We start from the raw sequence: 21,920 nt of genomic DNA, 5'->3' as shown, positions 1-21,920 counted from the left end.
TATAAGAGTCTCACATTAGAGCTACATTAAACTGAACCAACAATAGAGCGAATCAGAAGAATAAAACCGCTTAACAATAATGAAACATATAGGTGTTCTCCCCAGTGTACAGCTGACACCATGACAGTTGTGTCCAATACTCACCATTCCTTCTCCACAGAAACAACAGGAGCCTCTGATAGGTCCTTCCTAATTTTAATACAGACTGGCCCCGCCTCTCAGTGTGCAAGTGACCAATCTCTGGGCCTGAGTGTAGCCACTTGGAATCTGAGGACATTCGCAAATATCTAAATCCTAAGTTAGGTTTCACAGTTGTTATAGAATGTGAAAAGCACTTTGAGCATAGAGGGCAAGTACAGCACAGCAGGCAGTCCCCTTGGAATATCAGAAGTGTACAGAGAAGGTAGGGTGTCATATACAGTTTAAATTCAGATTCTCTTCAAACTTCTTCCTGAATTACAATGAAATAATAATAAAAAAAATAAAATGATATGCCCGAGGAACTCCAGGCTCTTAGAAAATCTCCTATACCCCATTGCTGCACAACCCCGTCCATTTTTGCAGATAGTGTAAAATATATTTGTAATATACTGATATACTCAATCTAACCCTACTGCAGTATACAAGCAGCAAAGTCAATGCAAGAGGTTTAAGAGGTTCAACATGATGCTACAGTGGACAGCACTCTGCTTTGCAGGTGTACAGTCCCACAGTAATTCCCAGCCTGAACACCATGTATGATAGGCGTGTCCTCCTCGTGCTTGCATGGGTTTCCCTCTGGATACTCGGATCTCCTCCCCATCCCAAAAACATACTGCACAATTACGGTAACATTTTATGAAGACAAAGGCCAATATGCAATTAACTTTTTCTCCTGAGTTTTCTCCTAGGTGATATTTTCAAAATTGTCAATGAAATGTCTTTCAAAACCACCAGCAAGTAAGAAAATACTCAAAATAATTTTTATAGTTCTTCCTCGCTTGCCTTTTGGTACTTTTTCAGTTGCAAAGTGTTGAAAAGTTATTTTCAATAGAAGATAAAATATCTCCTAGGTGATAAAGTGAATTGCATATGGGCCAATGACTCTGGGCAGGGGCAGTAGATTATGACTCAAGCACTCTCAACAAATATGGTATACATAGGACAATAGCTTACAAGGCTATAATGACTATAATCATTAGTTGCCCAAGTATTTCGAGTCCTACAACCTACCTTACAAACGTTAAAAATGACCATACATCTAGCGATTTTGCACCCCAACTGACCATCCGATTAAATAGTTTTCTCAAGACGGATGAAAATCGGTGACGACCATGGATTAAAATCTCACCTGTTCCAGCAACTGCGAGTGTCCAGCGGCTCCTTTTCCCCCGTTCAAGCCCCACATGCGTGACGTCATGTGGGGCGTAAATGCAGGAGAAGGAGCAACTGGACACTAGCAGCAGCTGTAACATGAGATTTTAACCTCCCTGGCGGTAACCCATTGGCTCGGTGTGATATAAAAGAAGCTGAGAGCAATAATCCTAACCCTGGCAAAAGGGTAGCCACCGGGAGCTATAAGAAAGCAACGTACGCGCAGAGGCAGTAGTAACGCACCTCCCATGGATCTGGTCGCTTGCAGCTCATCTTCTTCCAGCCCTCGGAGGCTTCCAATCTCTCGGGTGAGATCGCCATTTGTCATATCACTACAGACAGCAATCTCACCATAGGGTTAGATCGCCACCTGAAGGAGAGGATGGAGAATAGCAGCGCTGGATCCCAGGGAGACGAGTCTGTGCAGGTGTGGTTGCAGAACATTCTTCGGTATGATTTTTAACATTTGAAGAAACAGCAGCGGAGGTGCTGAAATCAATCAGGAATCGGCTGCAGTGTACTGGCAGCCAACAGATCTCTCTCTGATCAAATCTGATCTGTCTCTTGGTCAATCTGCCCATACATCACTTGATGTACAGTACAGACCAAATGTTTGGACACACAGCCTCATTCTCTTGATGAACGTCAAGAGGTAGTCACCAGAAATGGTTTTCACTTCACAGGTGTGCCCTGTCAGGTTTAATAAGTGGGATTTCTTGCCTTATAAATGGGGTTGGGACCATCAGTTGCGTTGGGGAGAAGTCAGGTGGATACACAGCTGATTGTCCTACTGAATAGACTGTTAGAATTTGTATTATAGCAAGAAAAAAACAGCTAAGAAAAACAAGTGACCTTCATTACTTTCAGAAATGAAGGTCAGTCAGTCCGAAAAATTGGGAAAACTTTGAAAGTGTCCCCAAGTACAGTCTCAAAAACCATCAAACGCTACAAAGAAACTGGCTCACATGCGGACCACCCCAGGAAAGGAAGACCAAGAGTCACCTCTGCTGCGGAGGATAAGTTTATCCGAGTCACCAGCCTCAGAAATCAAAGTTTGACAGCAGCTCAGATTAGAGACCAGGTCAATGCCACACAGAGTTCTAGCAGCAGACATCTCTAGGACAACTGTTATGAGGAGACTGTGTGAATCAGGCATTCATGGTAGAATATCTGCTAGGAAACCACTGCTAAGGACAGGCAACAAGCAGAAGAGACTTGTTTGGGCTAAAGAACACCAGGAATGGACATTAGACCAGTGGAAAACTCTGCTTTGGTCTGAGGAATCCAAAATTGAGATTTTTGGTTCCAACCACTGTGTCTTTGTGCGATGCAGAAAAGGTGAACGGATGGTCTCTACATGCCTGGTTCCCACCGTGGAGGAGGAGGTGTGATGGTGTGGGGGTGCTTTGCTGGTGACACTGTTGGGGGATTTATTAAAAATTGAAGGCATACTGAACCAGCATGGCTACCACAGCATCTTGCAGCGGCATGCTATTCCATCCGGTTTGCGTTTAGTTGGACCATCATTTATTTTTCAACAGGACAATAACCCCAAACACACCTACAGGCTGTGTAAGGGCTATTTGAGCAGGAAGGAGAGTGATGGGGTGCTGTGCCAGATGACCTGGCCTCCACAGTCCCAACCAAGACGGTTTGGGGTGAGCTGGACCACAGAGTGAAGGCAAAAGGCCCAACAAGTGCTAACCATCTCTGGGAACTTCTTCAAGACTGTTGGAAGACCATTTCAGGTGACTACCTCTTGAAGCTCATCAAGAGAATGCCAAGAGTGTGCAAAGCAGTGATCAAAAGCAATAAGTGGCTACTTTGAACAACCTAGAATATGACATATTTTCAGTTGTTTCACACTTTTTTGGTTATATACTATACTTCCACGTGTTAAGTCATAGTTTGGATGCCTTCAGTGTGAATCTACAATGTTCATAGTCATGAAAATAAAGAAAACTCTTTGAATGAGAAGGGGTTTACAAACTTTTGGTCTGTACTGTATGGGTTCCTTAAAGAGGAACTCCAGTGAAACTAATGTAATAAAAAAGCGCTTCATTTTTACAATAATTATGTACAGTATAAATGACTTAGTCAGTGGTTGCCCATTGTAAAATCGTTCCTCTACCTGATTTACTTTCTGACATTTATCACATGGTGACATTTTTACTGCTGGCAGGTGATGTCAATGGAAAGAGATGCTGCTTGCTTTTTTGGCAGTTGGAAACAGCTGTTATTTTCCACAATGCAACAAGGCTCCCACAGTGTGAGGCCATTAGGTGCATATACCCCACTGGCATCAAAGCATCCGGATGGCTGATGTCCATTTGTAGCTCTACTGGCCATTACTTAATAAAGAAATCATACTAACTCCCGTTATCCTAACACAGGAAGAGCAACCATATTTATTCTTTAAACAGCTTCTGCAGAAAAAATATGAGGAACAACAGACAAGAAAAAGTACAAACATTCTCTTCATTTAACTTTACACATATATGATGGCATTTACCAACGCTGATGTCCCCTGCTGCTGTCACAGCTGCCAACTCCCATAAGCCAATTTCGGAACGTAAGGGTTTCTGAACACCATATGCATTTGCCTCCCACGTGACCACACTTGCACCTTGTGATTGGTTGGATTGGAAGGGAAGGTGGTCTGTCAAATACCGCCAGAAAGTGGTGGCGAAGTCTGAAGCCGCAACAACGGCAGGGGAAATTAGCCACCTTGTAATGTTTATTTACTACAGGATCACTTTAAGAAGAGTTAATGTTTTCGTCCTAAGTGTATAATGTTTACAAATTACAACATTAGCTCCCATTTAAAATATGCTATCTATTAACAGTGTAGCAGATATGCTCAGAGATGTAGCAGCCAGTTTGTAGGCACAGATGGAGGAGGTGAGGCAGCCACTCTGATGTACTTGACATACTTGCCACTCAATGACAGAATATTGCATCACTACCCAATCGTGAGGCCTCTATTTAGTTCTAACCATTGATGAGCCTATTACTAATAATAGTTGGAAGGGATTTCTGGTAATCCGGCCTCACAGTCCTACGATTAGTAACCTTTGTGTTTCTATACTGCTAACATCTGGCGTGCGTAAAAATGGGTCTTCACAGTGCTGTAAGGTCCGGTTTACACTTTCGTTCGATGGCAAACAGATTACCAGTTGATCGGATCCATTTGCCTTTCCGCTGCTTCCGGCCCGTTTCCCCATCTCTACCCCCCCCTCCCCGGGCCCCCACACCCAAGTGAGTTTTGCCCCCTTAGAATGGTGCATTTTCTCACTGCGCCCGATGCAGGGCTTCAGCGTCTGTTTCCGTTCCGCTGGGCTCAGCGATCCTAAAAAATTGGTCCAACAGCAAACATGCAGTGGATCACGGCGAATGGATCCGAACGGATGAATGTGAACGGATTCATAGGTTAACATTGGATCCGTTACGATCTGTTTCCTTCCGATCCGGGAACGGACAGTTTTTAAACTCAAGTGTGAACCGGGCCTAAGGGACCTTGAATAGCTCTTTCCTCCTATCTGACCCAAAGCGCTTGAAGGTACTAGGACAAACTCAATAGGCAGTAGCAGTGTTAGGGAGTCTTGCCCAAGCACTCCTTACTGAATAGGTACTTGCTTACTAAATATGAAGAGGGAGGATATGAACCCTGGTCTCCTGTGCCATATCAAGCCACTAAAGTGAACGTAAACTGTCGTTCTCATAAGTTTACATACAATGGCAGAACTTGTAAGATATTGCGGGGTTTTTTTAAACGACTGATCATAGACAAAAATGTTCTCTGTCATTAAAGTGTACTTATTACCCATAACCCTTTTCCCCCCACTGCATAGTGACAAGTGGAAGCACCTAAATGGCCTTGATCAAAGGTTTACATACCCTTGAAGGTTTGGTCTGATAAAGTAAACACAAATTGACACAGCCAGGTTAACTGGAGATTCAGACAGCTTTTTACACTTGTCTTGCAAACCTGCGTTGCGTTATCCTGATTTACCGCAGGGCAACGCAATGGTGCCTAGCACAATTACGGTGTCACGTAGCACCAGAAGTACTCGATCCACCGCTGAGCAGCTCCGAACTCAGCAGCACATTACTGTCGGACACACAGGAACATGTTGGCGGTGCGCATGTGCAGGATGTGAATAAGACGAGGTAACCTGGGAATCCCAGTGAGGTACTTCCTGTCAAAAAGCGGCAAGGGGAGTGCAGGGGGTGGGGGGTGCACTATGCATATGACCCTGTCTGGGCACTCTGCTGCAGGGTTATATGATTGACATTTTGTGCGTTGCAACTGGGGTGGGCCACCACACTGCAAACACAGGCCAGATGCAAAACCGGCCTAAGGATATTGGTTTGCAACTGTTACTTGTTTTCTAGTAATTACAGTAGTGTGTGTAAAAACAGTCAGTGAGATTCTGGGCTCTTAAGGCTGCCATACACTGGTAGATTGCCACCAGATCGACCAGCAGAAAGATCCCTCTGTGATCGAATCTGATCAAAGAGGGATCTATTGGCTACCAACACAGCAAACAGATTTTGAATCAATTTTACTATGAAACCGATTCACAATCTGTGGAGCTGGAGCTGAACCCCCCCCCCCCCCCCCCCTGCATACATTACTTGATCCAGTTGGTGCGAGACCCCCTGGTCTCTGCTGTCTCTTCTCCGCTCTGGGCTCCAGCTTCACTTTACTTCCTGTCGGGGGAAGTTTAAACAGTAAAGGGTGCTTTTCAACAGCATTTCCTGAACAGCAGTTTAACTGCCAAAATAGCAAGATACCAGCCTCCCTAATCACTTGCACACTATTATGTCAGTTAGATTTTGCAACTGTTGTTCAGGAAATGCTGTTGAAAACAAAGAAAGCCCTGAGAATCCCCCTTAAAAAGATGGACTGGCCCAAAACCTGTCATCTGTCACATTTTTTAACTGCCTACTTTTTTCGCGAAAGAACCCCTTTAAAGGGAAGGTTCAGGGAGGGTGGGGAAAAAATAAAAATCAATTTCCACTTACCTGGGGCTTCCTCCAGCCCGTGGCAGGCAGGAGGTGCCCTCGCTGCCGCTCCGCAGGCTCCCGGTGGTCTCCGGTGGCCGACCCGACCTGGCCAGGCCAGGCCGGCGCTCTGACGTCATCGGACCTCCGCCGGGCTGTACTGCGCATGCGCAGAACTACTGCGCATGCGCAGTACAGCCCGGCAGACGTCCGATGACGTCAGAGCGCCGGCGTGGGACGCAGAAGTACAAGGACTTGGAGCGCAGAAGAGCCTGACCTGGCAGCCGGCCTGGCCAGGTCGGCCACCGGTGAGACCACCGGGAGCCTGCGGAGCGGCGGCGAGGGCACCTCCTGCCTGCCACGGGCTGGAGGAAGCCCCAGGTAAGTGGAAATTGATTTTTATTTTTTCCCCACCCTCCCTGAACCTTCCCTTTAAGCATAGATGGAGATATTGCTGGCTTGCAGTTGGGAAAAAAATCAGTTATTTCCCACAAGTTATTTCAGACAGCAAACTGTCAGAATTATGCTCATAACACACCGTGGGACAATATCAGCGATACAGACCCCCCCCCCCCCCCCCCCCCCGATGAATAGGTAAAGATTTCTTGTGGGAAAGGGGTTATCAGCTACTGACTCAATGCTTGGTTAAAATTCTTTAAATAACAGGACAAACTGCCATCACAGAAAGATTACAATTATTAGAGTTTCAGAGGAAAGATTCAGATGACCACCAACAGCAGTTTCTGATCGGTTTACCTTTTCCTTCCCCGTTGGATGGGCCAGAGCACAAGCTCACAGGCCTATCAAGTGGTAGGCGGGCATCTTACAGCCAAAGTAGCTCTCCATAGGGCTGTGACAGGCGCACTTTACTGAGAAATGCTTGCGTGAGTTTCATGGATACATTTTCATTTGGAGTTTTTTATTCGTCCCTCTGTAGAACCGCAGCATTGCAAAGCTCTTTGGTGAATAGATGCATTCTCAGAACAATTTGCTTGCTTATTAATCAAAACACAAGCTTCACAAATGTGACAAGTGATATCTCTGCTCAGTCAAAAGCAGATGAGAAAGCGTTCTTGTGCAACTGACAGGTCTTACAGGTCTACATATATATTATGACTGGGCTCTCAAAAGCTGTAGAAAACAACTTGGATTTATTTATTCCATTTTTTTGTGAGATTAATGACAGGACCCAGGCTCTGGTATTCACTTTCCAAGTGACATGGGTTGGAGTGCCATCCATGATGCCCTATCCTGGAAGTATCCCAACTATCCCATCTGATAAAATACACTCACAGATGGGAGAGCATGATAGATAATTGGCAACTTGGTTTAGGAATTCTACTGGCTACTGCCATGCGAGTTTACTATGGCTCCAAATCAAAGAGCATGACACTGCTAACACAATCCGGCTCCCTAAAAATGGAACAGCCCAAATGACAAAAGGAAGAGCAGTCGCACACCGCCAAGGTGGACTGACCAATGCCAGGTTATGTGAACTATTATGTAATTGTATAGTGCCCACATCTTACGCACCGCTGTACAGAGTATATATTGTCTTGTCGCTTAAAGGAACACTATCCTGAAAAATTGTAAAATTTTAAATACATGAAAATACAAATAAAAAAAGTACACTACTCTCAGAGTAAAATGTGCTATTAAAGCCGATCCGAGATGAAAAATTAACTAAGAAGTAACTTGTCTATATAACTTATCTAAAGTTTAGATAGTTTACTCAGCAAATCTAGCTGAAAACAGCTTTAATAGAATATGATTATTTCTTCCTGTGATACAATGACAGCAGCCATGTTGTTTGTAAACATTACACACAGGCAGGCTTATCTGCATCTTGAGCAAAAAAAAACCTAATCCCCCCTCCTCCTCCCCTCTGCCTCTGAAATCTCTGACTAGTAATACCTCCCCCTCCTCCTGCCCAGACTGAGCTCCCATGAGCCCTTGCTACTGTCTGAAAGTGCCTTGGCTCTCTGAAAACCTGTGGGCGTGGCTTGTTTAGTTTATAGGGAATTAGAGTATTAAAACAAAAACAAAAAAGTATTTGGCTTGAGGAATTCCCTATAAACATTAGGAAAGGAACACAATTATGCAATGAGTAAAAGTTCACCTCGGATCCACTTTAAATTACTTTTCTCCTATGTTGTTCTCACTTACATTAGGTAGTAGAAATCAGACAGGTTTGGACCAGCCCATTTCCTTAGGAGAGATTCTTAGGGTTTTCTTTATTTGCAAAAGCAATTCGTGAATGGCAGTTGCCAAGGCCAACTAACAGAAAAATGTGTAAAAAGGTGGGGGCAGCCTGCATGTTTATATAGAAGGACTCACCATCTAATCCTTACCATAGTCATATGTCTATATATGTATGTATTGTGTACTGTATCTATCGTAGTTTAGGGCCAATTTTAGGGGGAAGCCAATTAACTTATCTGTATGATGTTTTTGGGATGGGAGGGAACCCAGAATGCCCAGAGGAAACCCATGCAGACATGGGGAAAACATACAATCTCCATGCAGATAGTGCCCTGGCTGGGGTTCGAACTGGGGAGTGCCATCTATTACGCCAGCGTGCTGCTCTACTGATCTTTCATACAACGTGATAAGTTGACAACTATGAATCTGAGGAACAGTTTCTAGTACTAGTAGAACATTAACACCTGAAGCATACAGCAGTGGATGGAGACCTCTTAACACCACCTGGTACGATAGACACAAGGAGGCTCACATTAGCAGTTGTCATTAGAGAAAACCATCCAATCATAGCCAACGATTTAAAATCCAAAAGAAAAAACACTGAACACTGCACAAATTTGCTCAAGTCAAATCAACCCCTCCCCAAAAACACCATAGCAAAAAGGAGATTACTACTATAGTGACAAAAAACACAAACCATTCTCATTGGTATTAAATGTATTGAGTTATGTTGCATTTAAAGCGGAATATAACCCAGCATTTCACCTTTGCTCTAAAACATAATTTACAGCATATTATATGCAACCAGCATTTTTTTTTACTAGACCAGCATTCGAAGGGTTACACACAGAGCTTGAAAGTTTGGTGTAGTGAAATGTGGACGCATCCGAAGTAGTAGATTATGTTATCTTGAGTTTACTTAAATGTATCAAGTGAGGAATGTGACACATCCTCTGACTGTGCGGAAGCAGCTTGACACAGACAGAGTGTCAAAGAATGTCTGCCTTCACTACATAATGAATAAAACCTTATTAATAAAATGCAAAGTCAGCTCACAAAGCAAAAAAAAAAAAAAAAAAAAAAAAACTGTACTTTTGGGAACCTATATCATTCTAAATGAATTATAATACTTACGCACAAATGCAAATATGATAACCGTATGCCATATAAAAAGTAGGAAAACATTATTGATTATTGCTGCAATGGAAACAGAGGCGCCAGCAGAGTAAAAATCATAGGTAAAAACAGATAAAAGTTGGGAGGCAAGGGTGGACTTACCTCCCCAAAACCAAACACAACCACTATATATGGTTTAACCAAGATTTAATTCGTACTCCAGAACAAATGCAACGCGTTTCGCGGGTCTCTAGCCCGCTTCCTCAGGCAATAATACAGAAAGGAGTAACTCAGAAGTTGTGTAGCCAAGTACAGCGCCTCTGACATTTGCTGAGGAATCGGGCTAGAGACCCGCGAAACGCGTTGCAGTTCTGGAGTACGAATTAAATCTTGGTTAAACCATATATAGTGGTTGTGTTTGGTTTTGGGGAGGTAAGTCGACCCTTGCCCCCTAACTTTTATCCGTTTTAACCTATGATCAATTTTTACTCTGCTGGCGCCTCTGTTCCCATTGCACTTATTGTTATCCACCTGGTGGATGTGTGAACACCCTTTCTTTCCTTCTACAGAGAGCAATTTTTTAGCCTGAGTGGGGACAGGCCTAAGGCCTAGTGCACACCGGAGCGTTTCCGCTGCGGTTTGCGATCTGCTTGCGGGTGCGGATCCGCTAGGGTAATGTATTTCAATGGGCTGGTGCACACCAGAGCGGGAGGCGTTTTGCAGAAACGCATACTCCCAGGCTGCTGCAGATTTTGGATTGCGGATGCGTTTCTGCCTCAATGTTAAGTATAGGAAAACCGCAAACCGCTCTGAAAAACGGCACTTCAGAGCTGTTTGCCAGGCGTTTTTTGTTACAGTAGCTGTTCAGTAACAGCTTTACTGTAACAATACATGAAATCTACTATACCAAAACCGCTACACAAAACCGCAAAACGCTAGCTGAAACGCTGCAGAAAAATAAGAAAAAGCTTTTTAAAATCTGCTAGCATTTTGCGGATCTGCTAGCGGTTTTTGGTGTGCACTAGGCCTAAGTGCTGTAAAGAGAAACTCCAACCAAGAATTTAAATGTATCCCAATCAGTAGCTGATACCCCCTTTTACACTATTGCTTTTCACAAACAGACCATCAGGGGGCGCTGCATAACTGATATTGTGGTGAAACCCCTCCCACAAGAAGCTCTGGGACCGCGGTACTTTTGGCAGCTTGTTACAATGTAACAAGGTTCACAGACAGGAAATAGCTGTTTACAGCTGTCTCCAACGACCAAACAGCTAGCAGCAGCTACATAACCTGCCAACAGTAAAAATGTCACCATGTAATAAATGTCAGAATGTAAATCGGGGAGAGGAAAGATTTTACAATGAGCAAACACTGACTAAATCATTTATACATAATTATTGTAAAAATGAAGCACTTTTTTCATTACACTATTTTCACTGGAGTTCCTCTTTAAGTGGTTGCCTGAACCCGGCAACCCATACTTGTGAGTATATTTCTTATTGCTACTACCTTGGCATTCCTTTGTCAACAATAATACACTATTGGGGCTCTCGACTGTGTTTTTCCTTTCTTTTACTTACTGAATATTATGTCAGGGTTTTAAACCGCTTTAAATCATTATCCTCCTGCATCAACATATCAATGACACATCACAAACTGCCTCTATGAAAACTCATAATCTAATTCCAAACCACAGTCAGTCTTATGTCCCTATCATAGTCTAAAGCCTCAATACACACGCTCAACAGCGGTCTTTTATGCAGCACAATTATCAACTTTTGTTGTGAAACAAGTTGAAACAACCCAAAAAAAGTTGCTCGCTATTGTTCACACAACTAATAAGACTGATAAGAGGTCAATCCAACAACTGGTTTGACGTCTTATCAGTTGTGTGAACAATAGCAAGCAACTTTTTTGGGTTGTCACACAACAAAGGTTGTTTGATAATTGTGCTGCATAAAAGACCGCTGTTGAGCGTGTGTATGGGGCTTAAGGGAAATTTGAGAGAGGAATCAAACTTATTTGTACATTTTTGGCAAGTGGGAGGAAACTGGAGTGCCTGGACAAAACAGATGCAAACATAGGGACAACATGTAAACTCAATGCAAATGGGTGCCCTGGTCCAAATTTAAACCATGGACCCTAGTGCTGCCAGTTCTACAGGTTATGGTAGTTATGTCCAGGTGTTGCACTTAACCACTTGAGGACCACAGTCTTTTCGCCCCTTAAGGACCAGAGCCTTTTTCTCCATTCAGACCACTGCAGCTTTCACGGTTTATTGCTCGGTCATACAACCTACCACCTAAAGGAATTTTACCTCCTTTTCTTGTCACTAATACAGCTTTCTTTTGGTGCTATTTGATTGCTGCTGCGAGTTTTACTTTTTATTATATTCATCAAAAAAGACATGAATTTTGTCAAAAAAATGACTTTTTTAACTTGCTGTGCTGACATTTTTCAAATAAAGTAAAATTTCCTATACATTTGAGCGCGAAAGTTATTCTGCTACACGTCTTTGATAAAGAAAAAAAAAAAAAACATTCAGTGTATATTTATTGGATTGGGTAAAAGTTATAGCGTTTACAAACTATGGTGCCAAAAGTGAATTTTCCCATTTTCAAGCAACTCTGACTTTTCTGCGCACCTGTCAGGTTTCATGAGGGGCTAAAATTCCAGGATAGTACAAATACCCCCCAAATGACCCCATTTTGGAAAGAAGACATCCCAAAGTATTCGGTGAGAGGCATGGTGAGTTCATAGAAGATTTTATTTTTTGTCACAAGTTAGCGGAAAATGACACTTTGTGACAAAAAAAACAATACATATCAATTTCCGCTAACTTGTGACAAAAAATAAAATCTTCTATGAACTCATCATACACCTAACAGAATACCTTGGGGTGTCTTCTTTCTAAAATGGGGTCACTTGTGGGGTTCCTATACTGCCCTGGCATTTTAGGGGCCCTAAACCGTGAGGAGTAGTCTTGAACCCAAATGTCTCAAAATGACCTGTGAAATCCTAAAGGTACTCATTAGACTTTGGGCCCCTTAGCACAGTTAGGCTGCAAAAAAGTGTCACACATGTGGTATCGCCGTACTCAGAAGAAGTAGTATAATGTGTTTTGTGGTGTATTTTTACATATAACCATGCTGGGTGGGAGAAATATCTCTGTAAATTACACATTTTTGATTTTTTTTTTACACACAATTGTCCATTTACAGAGAGATTTCTCCCATCTAGCATGGGTATGTGTAAAAATACACCACAAAACACATTATACTACTTCTCCTGAGTATGGCGATACCACGTGACACTTTTTTGCAGCCTAGGTGCGCTAAGGGGCCCAACGTCCTATTCACAGGTCATTTTGAGGCATTTGTTTTCTAGACTACTCCTCACGGTTTAGGGCCCCTAAAATGCCAGGGCAGTATAGGAACCCCACAAGTGACCCCATTTTAGAAAGAAGACACCCCAAGGTATTCCATTAAGGGTATGGTGAGTTCATAGAAGATTTTATTTTTTGTCACAAGTTAGTGAAAAATGACACTGTGGAAAAAAACAATAAAAATCCAATTTCCGCTAACTTTTGACAAAAAATAAAATCTTCTATGAACTCATCATACACCTAACAGAATACCTTGGGGTGTCTTCTTTCTAAAATGGGGTGACTTGTGGGGTTCCTATACTGCCCTGGCATTTTACGGGCCCAAAACCGTGAGTAGTCTGGAAACCAAATTTCTCAAAATGACTGTTCAGGGGTATAAGCATCTGCAAATTTTGATGACAGGTGGTCTATGAGGGGGCAAATTTTGTGGAACCGGTCATAAGCAGGGTGGCCTCTTAGATGACAGGATGTATTGGGCCTGATCTGATGGATAGGAGTGCTAGGGGGGTGACAGGAGGTGATTGATGGGTGTCTCAGGGGGCGGTTAGAGGGGAAAATAGATGCAATCAATGCACTGGGGAGGTGATCGGAAGGGGGTCTGAGGGGGATCTGAGGGTTTGGCCGAGTGATCAGGAGCACACACGGGGCAAATTAGGGCCTGATCTGATGGGTAGGTGTGCTATGGGGTGACAGGAGGTGATTGATGGGTGTCTCAAGGTGTGATTAGAGGGGGGAAATAGATGCAAGCAATGCACTAGCGAGGTGATCAGGGCTGGGGTCTGAGGGCGTTCTGAGGTGTGGGCGGGTGATTGGGTGCCTGCAAGGGGCAGATTAGGGTCTAATTTGATGGGTAACAGTGACAGGTGGTGATGGGGGTGATTGATGGGTAATTAGTGGGTGTTTAGAGGAGAGAAGAGATGTAAACACTGCACTTGGGAGGTGATCTGACGTCGGATCTGCGGGCGATCTATTGGTGTGGGTGGGTGATCAGATTGCCCGCAAGGGGCAGGTTAGGGGCTGATTGATGGGTGGCAGTGACAGGGGGTGATTGATGGGTGGTAGTGACAGGGGGTGATTGACAGATGATCAGTGGGTTATTACAGGGAATAACAGATGTAAATATTGCACTGGCGAATTGATAAGGGGGGGTCTGAGGGCAATCTGAGCGTGTGGGCGGGTGATTGGGTGCCCGCAAGGGGCAGATTAGGGTCTAATCTGATGGGTAACAGTGACAGGTGGTGATAGGGGGTGATTGATGGGTAATTAGTGGGTGTTTAGAGGAGAGAAGAGATGTAAACACTGCACTTGGGAGGTGATCTGATGTCGGATTTGCGAGCGATCTATTGGTGTGGGTGGGTGATCAGATTGGCCGCAAGGGGCAGGTTAGGGGCTGATTGATGGGTGGCAGTGACAGGGGGTGATTGACGGGTGATCAGGGGAGATAGATGCATACAGTACACAGGGGGGGGGGGGGATCAGGAGGGAGTAGGGGGCAGATTAGGGACTAAAAAAAAAAAATAGCATTGACAGATAGTGACAGGGAGTAATTGATGGGTGATTAGGGGGGTGACTGGGTGCAAACAGTGGTCTGGGGGGTGGGCAGGGGGGGGGGGGGTCTGAGGGGTGCTGTGGGCGATCAGGGGGCAGGGGGGGGGGGAAATCAGTGTGCTTGGGTGCAGACTAGGGTGGCTGCAGCCTGCCCTGGTGGTCCCTCGGACACTGGGACCACCAGAGCAGGAGGCAGCCAGTATAATAGGCTTTGTATACATTACAAAGCCTATTATTCCAAGTTAATGCGGCGATCCGGGTGCTAGTAACCCGCCGGCGCTTCCGAGCGGCCGGCGGGTTAGGGCGAACGGGGGGCGGAGCCAGTCCCCGGCGGCTGATCGCGTCACGAATGACGCGATCGCCGCATAGCAACACCCGCAGCCGCCCCCGCCGATGGGCGTATTGCGGTCGTTTGGGCCCGGACTTTGCCGCCGCCCATCGGCTGGGGGCGGTCAGGAAGTGGTTAAACAGTTAATCTCTGCTCGCAGTACCAGAACCAGATGTGCTAGACAGAACTAGACATGTCATGACAGCAGCCAATCTAACCTCATAGCCATCTAAGAAGGGGTATGGCCTAAGGCCCACGCTACATCAACCCTTTCGGTTTACATTTGTAGCAGCTGCATAAATCTATGTGGTCCCCCCCCCTTGCATCCCATTTGGTACTGTGAAAAAGGAAGTAGCTACAGAGTGGGTAGGACATGGCTTTATAAAATGTAAAGGATCCAATAACTTGACAACCCCAGAGTTCAACTAAAAACCTTTGGAGCCAGAGCCGTCATGCTGCCCTTGCCGTGTGGAATGCCTTGCCAAACTTAATCAAGACAGCTCCAACCCTGGATATGTTTACCGTGAGATAAATAAGTGTTTGAACACCCTGTGATTTTGCAAGTTCTCCTAGTTAAAAAAAATCATGGAGGGGTCTGAAATTCACACTTCAGATGCATTCCCACTGTGAGAGACAGCATTTAAAAAACAAAAAACAGGATATCATATTGTATGATTTTAAAAAACAAAAACATACAAAAAAAAAGCAGAAATAATCGCTAACCACAGCAACAATGCGGTGGATTCTTAAAAAGAATCAGTGGATTGCTGGTTTATAAAGCACCGGAGGAGACCGGATATGCCAAACATCATCTATAGAGAGGAATTAGAGCATGTACATGTAGCAGCCTGTAAATCTCAATGTACACTACACACATTGAATTTCTGCAGCTCGTAAAACTTTTTTTTTTAATACTGGAATTCCAGGAATTAAAAGCATTATTAACATATCTTAAAGATTCATTTGAAATTTGCATAATTTTTAATTTAAATTGATAAAAATGCTGACAGCCTTTTAAATACAAAATATCATGTATGAACAGCTGCTATACCTCAGATACAAGGCTTATTCAAAACGGTTGCCAGGATATAGGTTTTAAAGCGATAAACACAGCTTGGATAAAGGTTGCCAGCAGCAATCATTCACGATCACTTTGCTTGATGGTTACCCCTGACCTTATTACAGGTTTGCTTCCTGTAGTCCATTGCGTTCTATGGAGAGTGGAAGGGGAAGAACAAAACATAGGCAGCGTGCTGAAGCATACAAGTGGAAGCATAATGGACACCTTCCCCAGCCCATCATCACCCACATGACCTAGTTTGTGAGGAGCTGAGGAGATACTGACCAATCCTTCCCTATGAGCACAGAACTGACCACTTCATCTCTCCTGCTTCCTGCGTATTATACTCAGAGATGAACTCTCTGTGGCCAGCACTGCAGCTACAGTATGGTATTCTCTCCTATTCCTAATACAGAGTGGAATACAGTATTTAACCCTTTCCTCATCTCTACAGTGCCTCTATAAAAATGGTTAAACAAAATAAGTGAAGACGGGTTCTTCTTTCAGGCAGAGCAAGGAGATGATGGGTATTCATGGCTTTTATAAATCCACTGGGAGCGTGTGGTAAGGGTTGAAGTCTTTATTACACACTGAGTAGGGAGAAAACAGGCTGGAAATTGATGCGACTCTATGGAGTAGCAATACTGGCTGCCAAGAGTTAATCTCGCAGCAGCACAGGACGAAGGGAGGTTGGGTTATGGTGATCTGCTCAATGCTGAGCAGTAAGCTGGTCCCTAGCTGGGGAACTGCACTCTCTTGGCATTCTTGTAAACAGATTATGGGTCCCATGACTGATCATTCCAAAGGGAATTTCCCTACGGTGGTTGGTTCAAATATGATCATTTTAACTCTCTCAGTCTTCTTTACCAACCGCGAAAAACCAGGTACTCTGAACTAGGGTTGGTAGAAGCCTTATAATAAAAGGATGCGATTCAAAGAAAAAAAAAACACTTTTCTGGAGCTTCACAAACCGCTAGACTTATAAAAAACTGATTTTAGAACTGCTAAATTGTACCCAGGAAGTGGAGCTAAAAGTCCTAAAGCTAAATACCAGCTAACAGAACTTTTGGTATTAAAATTTTGTTCGTGAGAACTTAAAATTAACAATTGAAACCTATACTATTAAAGGGATTACATTAGTATAACAGTATTTGATAGGCACTGGAGAGTACGTTTAATGCAATAGGACTAGCACCATAGTAACATATAGTAGAATTTTATTATGTATTTATATAGCGCCGACATATTATGCAGCGCTGTACAGAGTATATTGTCTTGTCACTAACTGACCCTAAGAGGGGCTCCCAATCTAGTTCCTACCACAGTCATATGTCTATGTATGTATCGTGTTGTGTATGCATCATAGTCTAGGGCCAATTTTTAGGGGTACGCAAATAAACGTATCTGTATGGTTTTGGGATGTGAGAGGAAACCAAATGCCCGGAGGAAACCCACACAGACACAGGGAGAACACAAACTCCTTGTTGATATGGCTGGGATTCGAACCGGGGACCCACCGCTGCAGAGCGATCACGCTTACCCACTACGCCACCGTGCTGCCCCAGTTAATTATTCAGGATAACCACATTTACAGTAATTTTCCTGGTTTCGGCATCAGAAACACTTCCTATATCTTGCCCTGCTTTCCGTGTGATGTTCAGCCTAGGCTGTTTAGCTATCTCAGCAGTTCCTCTTCAAAAGGCTATTGCGCTATGAAGCCAGAGGCCTGGGAGGCATTGAATGCAACATGGATGTTCAGCAACACTTTACAGACATCTGAATAATGTTACATTACAGAATGGGCAGCATGGTCACAGCAGGCGATGTCAGCACTCAGCGCTCGGCACCGAAGCTGGGTGCCTTCAAAGCATGGCGGCCCTATAATATGTACGCAGCAAGCTGGCGTAATGGTTAGCACTCTCGCCTTGCAGTGCTGGGTCCTCTGTTCAAATCTCAGCCAGGGCACTATCTGCATGGAGTTTGTACATTCTCCCTGTGTCTGTGTGGGTTTCCTCCAGGCACTCTGGCTTTCTCCCATGTCCCATAAACATACAGATAATGTGATTGGCTTGCCCATAAAAAATGGCCCTAAACTATGTTACAAACACTACACAATACATACATAGACATAAGACTATGGGGGCCCTTTTCCACTACAGCGTTTGCTTAATCGCAAAACCGCAAACCGCTAGTGATTTTACAATCGCTACTGTTTGCTTTTTAACATAGGAATCGCGGTAGGTAATTTCCACTACCGCGATTAGTTTTTTTACTTGATCGCGATCGCGCCGCGGAACGATTTTTGCCGCGATTTTGCTATGCAGTGCATAGCATAGCAAAATCGCGATCACAAACGTCGGGAAATCACCGGGAATTTTTTTCTTTTGCTGAATCGCAATCGCTAGCGTTCAGCGCGAACGCTAGCGATTGCTAGTGGAAAAAGGCCCTGGTAGAGATTAGATTGTGAGCTCCTCTGAAGAACAGTTAAAGAGAGACTGAAGCGAGAATAAATCTCGCTTCAGACCTCAGAGTTAGCAGGGGCATGTGTGCCCCTGCTAAAACGCCGCTATAGCGCGGCTTAACGGGGGTCCCTTCACCCCCAAATCCCCCTCCGTAATGCGAGGGAGCGCTTCCTGGTTGGGGCAGGGCTAACCGCCGCAGCCCTGCCCCACGCGCGTCTGTCAGCGCGTATCTCCGCCTCTCCCCCGCCCCTCTCAGTCTTGCTTCACTGAGAGGGGCGGGGGAGAGGCGGCGATGCGCCGCTGACAGACGCGACTGGAGGCAGGGCTGCAGCCGTTAGCCCTGCCTCCAGGAGCGACCAAATGCACGACCAAGTCGTGCTGGGGTGGGTTTGGGGGTGAAGGAACCCCCTTTGTGCGGCGCAATAGCGGCGGTTTAGCAGGGGCACACGTGCCCCTGCTAACTATGAGCTCTGAAGCGAGATTTATTCTCGCTTCAGAGTCTCTTTAAAGGGAACCTGAGGTGAGAGGGATATGGAGGTTGCCATATTTATTTCCTTGTAAACAATGCCAATCAGCACTGTAGATCTTTGGGCACAAGTAGTGTGAGTCAAAAACCTGGAACAGGCATATGGCTAATCCAGTAGAGTCAGCAGAGTCAGAGCACCTGATCTGCTGCATGCTTGTTCAGGGTCTATGGCTAAAAGTAATAGAGATACGATCAGGAGGACTGCCAGGCAATTGGTATTGTTTAAAAGGAAATAAACATGGCCGCCTCCATATCTCTCTCACTTCAGTTTTCTCTTTAAAGTAAACCAGAGATCAAATAATATAAAGAATGGATACTTACCTGGGGCTTCCTCCATCCCTATAAGCACGCGAGTCCCTCGCCATCCTCTCGCAGTTTGCCGTTCAGCATCAATCAGCCCCGGTAACAGGCTCAGTTCCGTCAGTTGTGGTCTTCTGCGCATGTGCGAAGGTCAATACAATACACTCTGTACAGCGCTGTGGAAGATGTTGGTGCTATATAAATACTAAATAATAAAATGAAACATTGCTTCCAATTTGTGTGTCTAAAAGGTGGCCATACACTTATGGATTTGCAGCAGATTCGACCATCAGATAGATTTCTGTCAGATACCGGTCTATTCGAATCTGACAGGAATCTGTCTGATGAGTGCCACACACTAGGAACAGATTTCAGAATGAAATCTATCTAAATGCATTATTGGACCAACTCTATGGGCCATCAATCTGCTGCAGATCGACCTAGATTTTCCATCCCGTTATGGTGGCCATACATGGTACAATTTTTTCATCCAATCTTACCATTTCTATGTAGTATAAGGATAAATTAAGCAAATATACTGAAACGATTATTTAAGCAGTTCCCTTATAGTACATAGAAATGGTAAGATTGGATGAAAAAAATTGTATCATGTATGGCCACCATTAGATAGATCAAATTCCATTGAAATCGGCCACAAATCAATCGATAGATTTTGATAGAATCGATTTCTGATCGATTCTATAGAATCGATCGATCGCTGAACTCAACCAGTGTATGGACCCCTTTACTGTAAAGCGTTAATAAGCATGTCTTCGCAAGTATGCCAGTGGAGCCATAACACGCAGCAGCAAGGTATACATAATGAAAAGTCAGTACAAATTCATGTAGCGCTTCAGATCCACTACAGTCTGGCTTTACCAATATAACCAGAACCGAGATCTAAAAACAGGGCTGGAAGTGTTATTTATTGCACCGTATTCATCATGCATATGATTTGCACTACAAGAGCAAAGGGAAAAAAAATTAACATTTTGCTAATTTCTCGGCAGAATCAATTGTGTACAGCCCATATGGCGACCTTTCAGACACATTTTCTCACATTCCGGGGAAAGAAAAAAAAAAAAAAAAAAACAGATGACAGAAGCTGGAATTAAGGAAGTTAATTATGACATCATTAAAATGCGCATTGAGAAACTGTAGCGGTAGTCAGATTGCCTGCACAAGGTGAGAAAAAAAAACTAGAGTCTGAAGCCATCCCGACACAAAGGTCGTGGCAACAGACAAAGATCAGAGGTACCCGTCAGCTGGTCATCTGTACGTCGTCTGCTTGGGTGAGGCAAGCAGATGTGTTTTCATGCCAGTTGGAGCAGACGCCCCAGACTCTCCCCTCTTCACATGGAGCAGTTGCTGCTATTATTGGTGTTTTTTCGAGCCATAAGGCCAACGGAGTTCAAGAAGTCAAATGTAATTAATTTTTAACTATGAAGTTTAGTCTGTGATGACATCATTCCCCGTATGTGCTCAAGATCATTAGAAATGTAGAGTAAGTTAGAGTACCTCTAAATCATACATGTTAAACTCCAGTGTGTGGGCCGAATCTAGCCCTCTGAGCCATCAGATTTGGCTCTCAGGCCACTTTGCATTATATTTGGCCCACTCTACACCACCAGAGAAGTAATATTGGAGGGATAGCCCTAGATCAACAGGAAAGCCATATGGGGAAGGGGACAGCACTAGATACCAGGGAACTGTATAGGAGAGGGAAGGGGCCACTAGACACCAGGGAACTGTACGGGGAAAGGAGGGACCACTAGACACCAAGGAATTGTATGGGGAAAGGAGGGGGCCACTAGACATCAAGAAATTGTATGGGGAAAGGAGGGGGCCACTAGACATCAAGAAACTGTGCAGGGGAGGGAGGACCACTAAACATCAGGGATTTGTATAGATGAGGGAGGGATGACCACTAAACATCAGGGAATTGTATAGGGGATAGAGGGGGCAATTAGACAACAGGAAACCTTATAAGGGAGGGAGGTGGCCACTAGATGTTGAGGTTGGCCCGCGACTTGGTCCCAGAGGTTAATTTTGTCCCACTTTGTATTTGAGTTTGACACCCCTGCTCTAAGTTGAGATCATCCAAAATGAATGAAGGCAATAGTGGGCTAGATGACGGCCTCCTGAGAGTGCTGGCGCTGCTTGTTGTCCCCCCTCCCCCGTTCCTCATAGTATTAGGGCCCGTTTTCACTAGCTGTGGTGTGATGCGCTCATCACATCGCAAGCAAATTGAAACTAATGCAAGTCAATGGAGTAGTCTCCACTGATGCAAATTTACAGTGCGATGCCAGGAAAATTATGGATAGCATGCTGCAGATTTCCGCAGCACACATCCAATTCCTATAACACAGTGATCTGCAAACTTGGCTCTCCAGCTGTTAAGGAACTACAAATCCCACAAAGCATTGAGGGAGTCTGACAGTCAGTCATGATTTCGAAAAGCAGGCAAATGCATTGTGGGACTTGTAGTTCCTTAACAGCTGGAGAGCCAAGTTTGCAGATCACTGCCATAGCACTAGTACACAGCCGCATCCGGACTTCCGCAAGACGACCGGAAGTCACCCGTGTCTGGATGTGATGATTGCACCGTGGCATGCGGCTAGTGGAAATGGGCC

At 44.5% G+C, this 21,920-nt stretch overlaps 1 protein-coding gene across 2 annotated transcripts in view; it reads right to left on the bottom strand.

Annotated features, from left to right (window-relative positions):
* The window catches only part of PSMD14 (proteasome 26S subunit, non-ATPase 14), a 171,539-nt gene that overhangs the window by 110,820 nt on the left and 38,799 nt on the right, over positions 1-21,920 (bottom strand). The window contains exon 1 of one of the 2 annotated variants that reach the window (XM_068245664.1): positions 5,992-6,076. The exons of the other annotated variant lie outside the window; for it this stretch is intronic. The gene's annotated coding sequence lies outside the window, so the exon portion shown is untranslated. Of the gene's footprint in view, positions 1-5,991; positions 6,077-21,920 lie in introns of those variants that run through there. 2 annotated transcript variants of the gene reach the window in all.

This window comes from Hyperolius riggenbachi, chromosome 7 (assembly GCF_040937935.1).
Source record: "Hyperolius riggenbachi isolate aHypRig1 chromosome 7, aHypRig1.pri, whole genome shotgun sequence".
NCBI classification, from domain to species: Eukaryota; Metazoa; Chordata; class Amphibia; order Anura; family Hyperoliidae; genus Hyperolius; species Hyperolius riggenbachi.
This window is presented reverse-complemented; position numbering and strand designations above follow the sequence as displayed.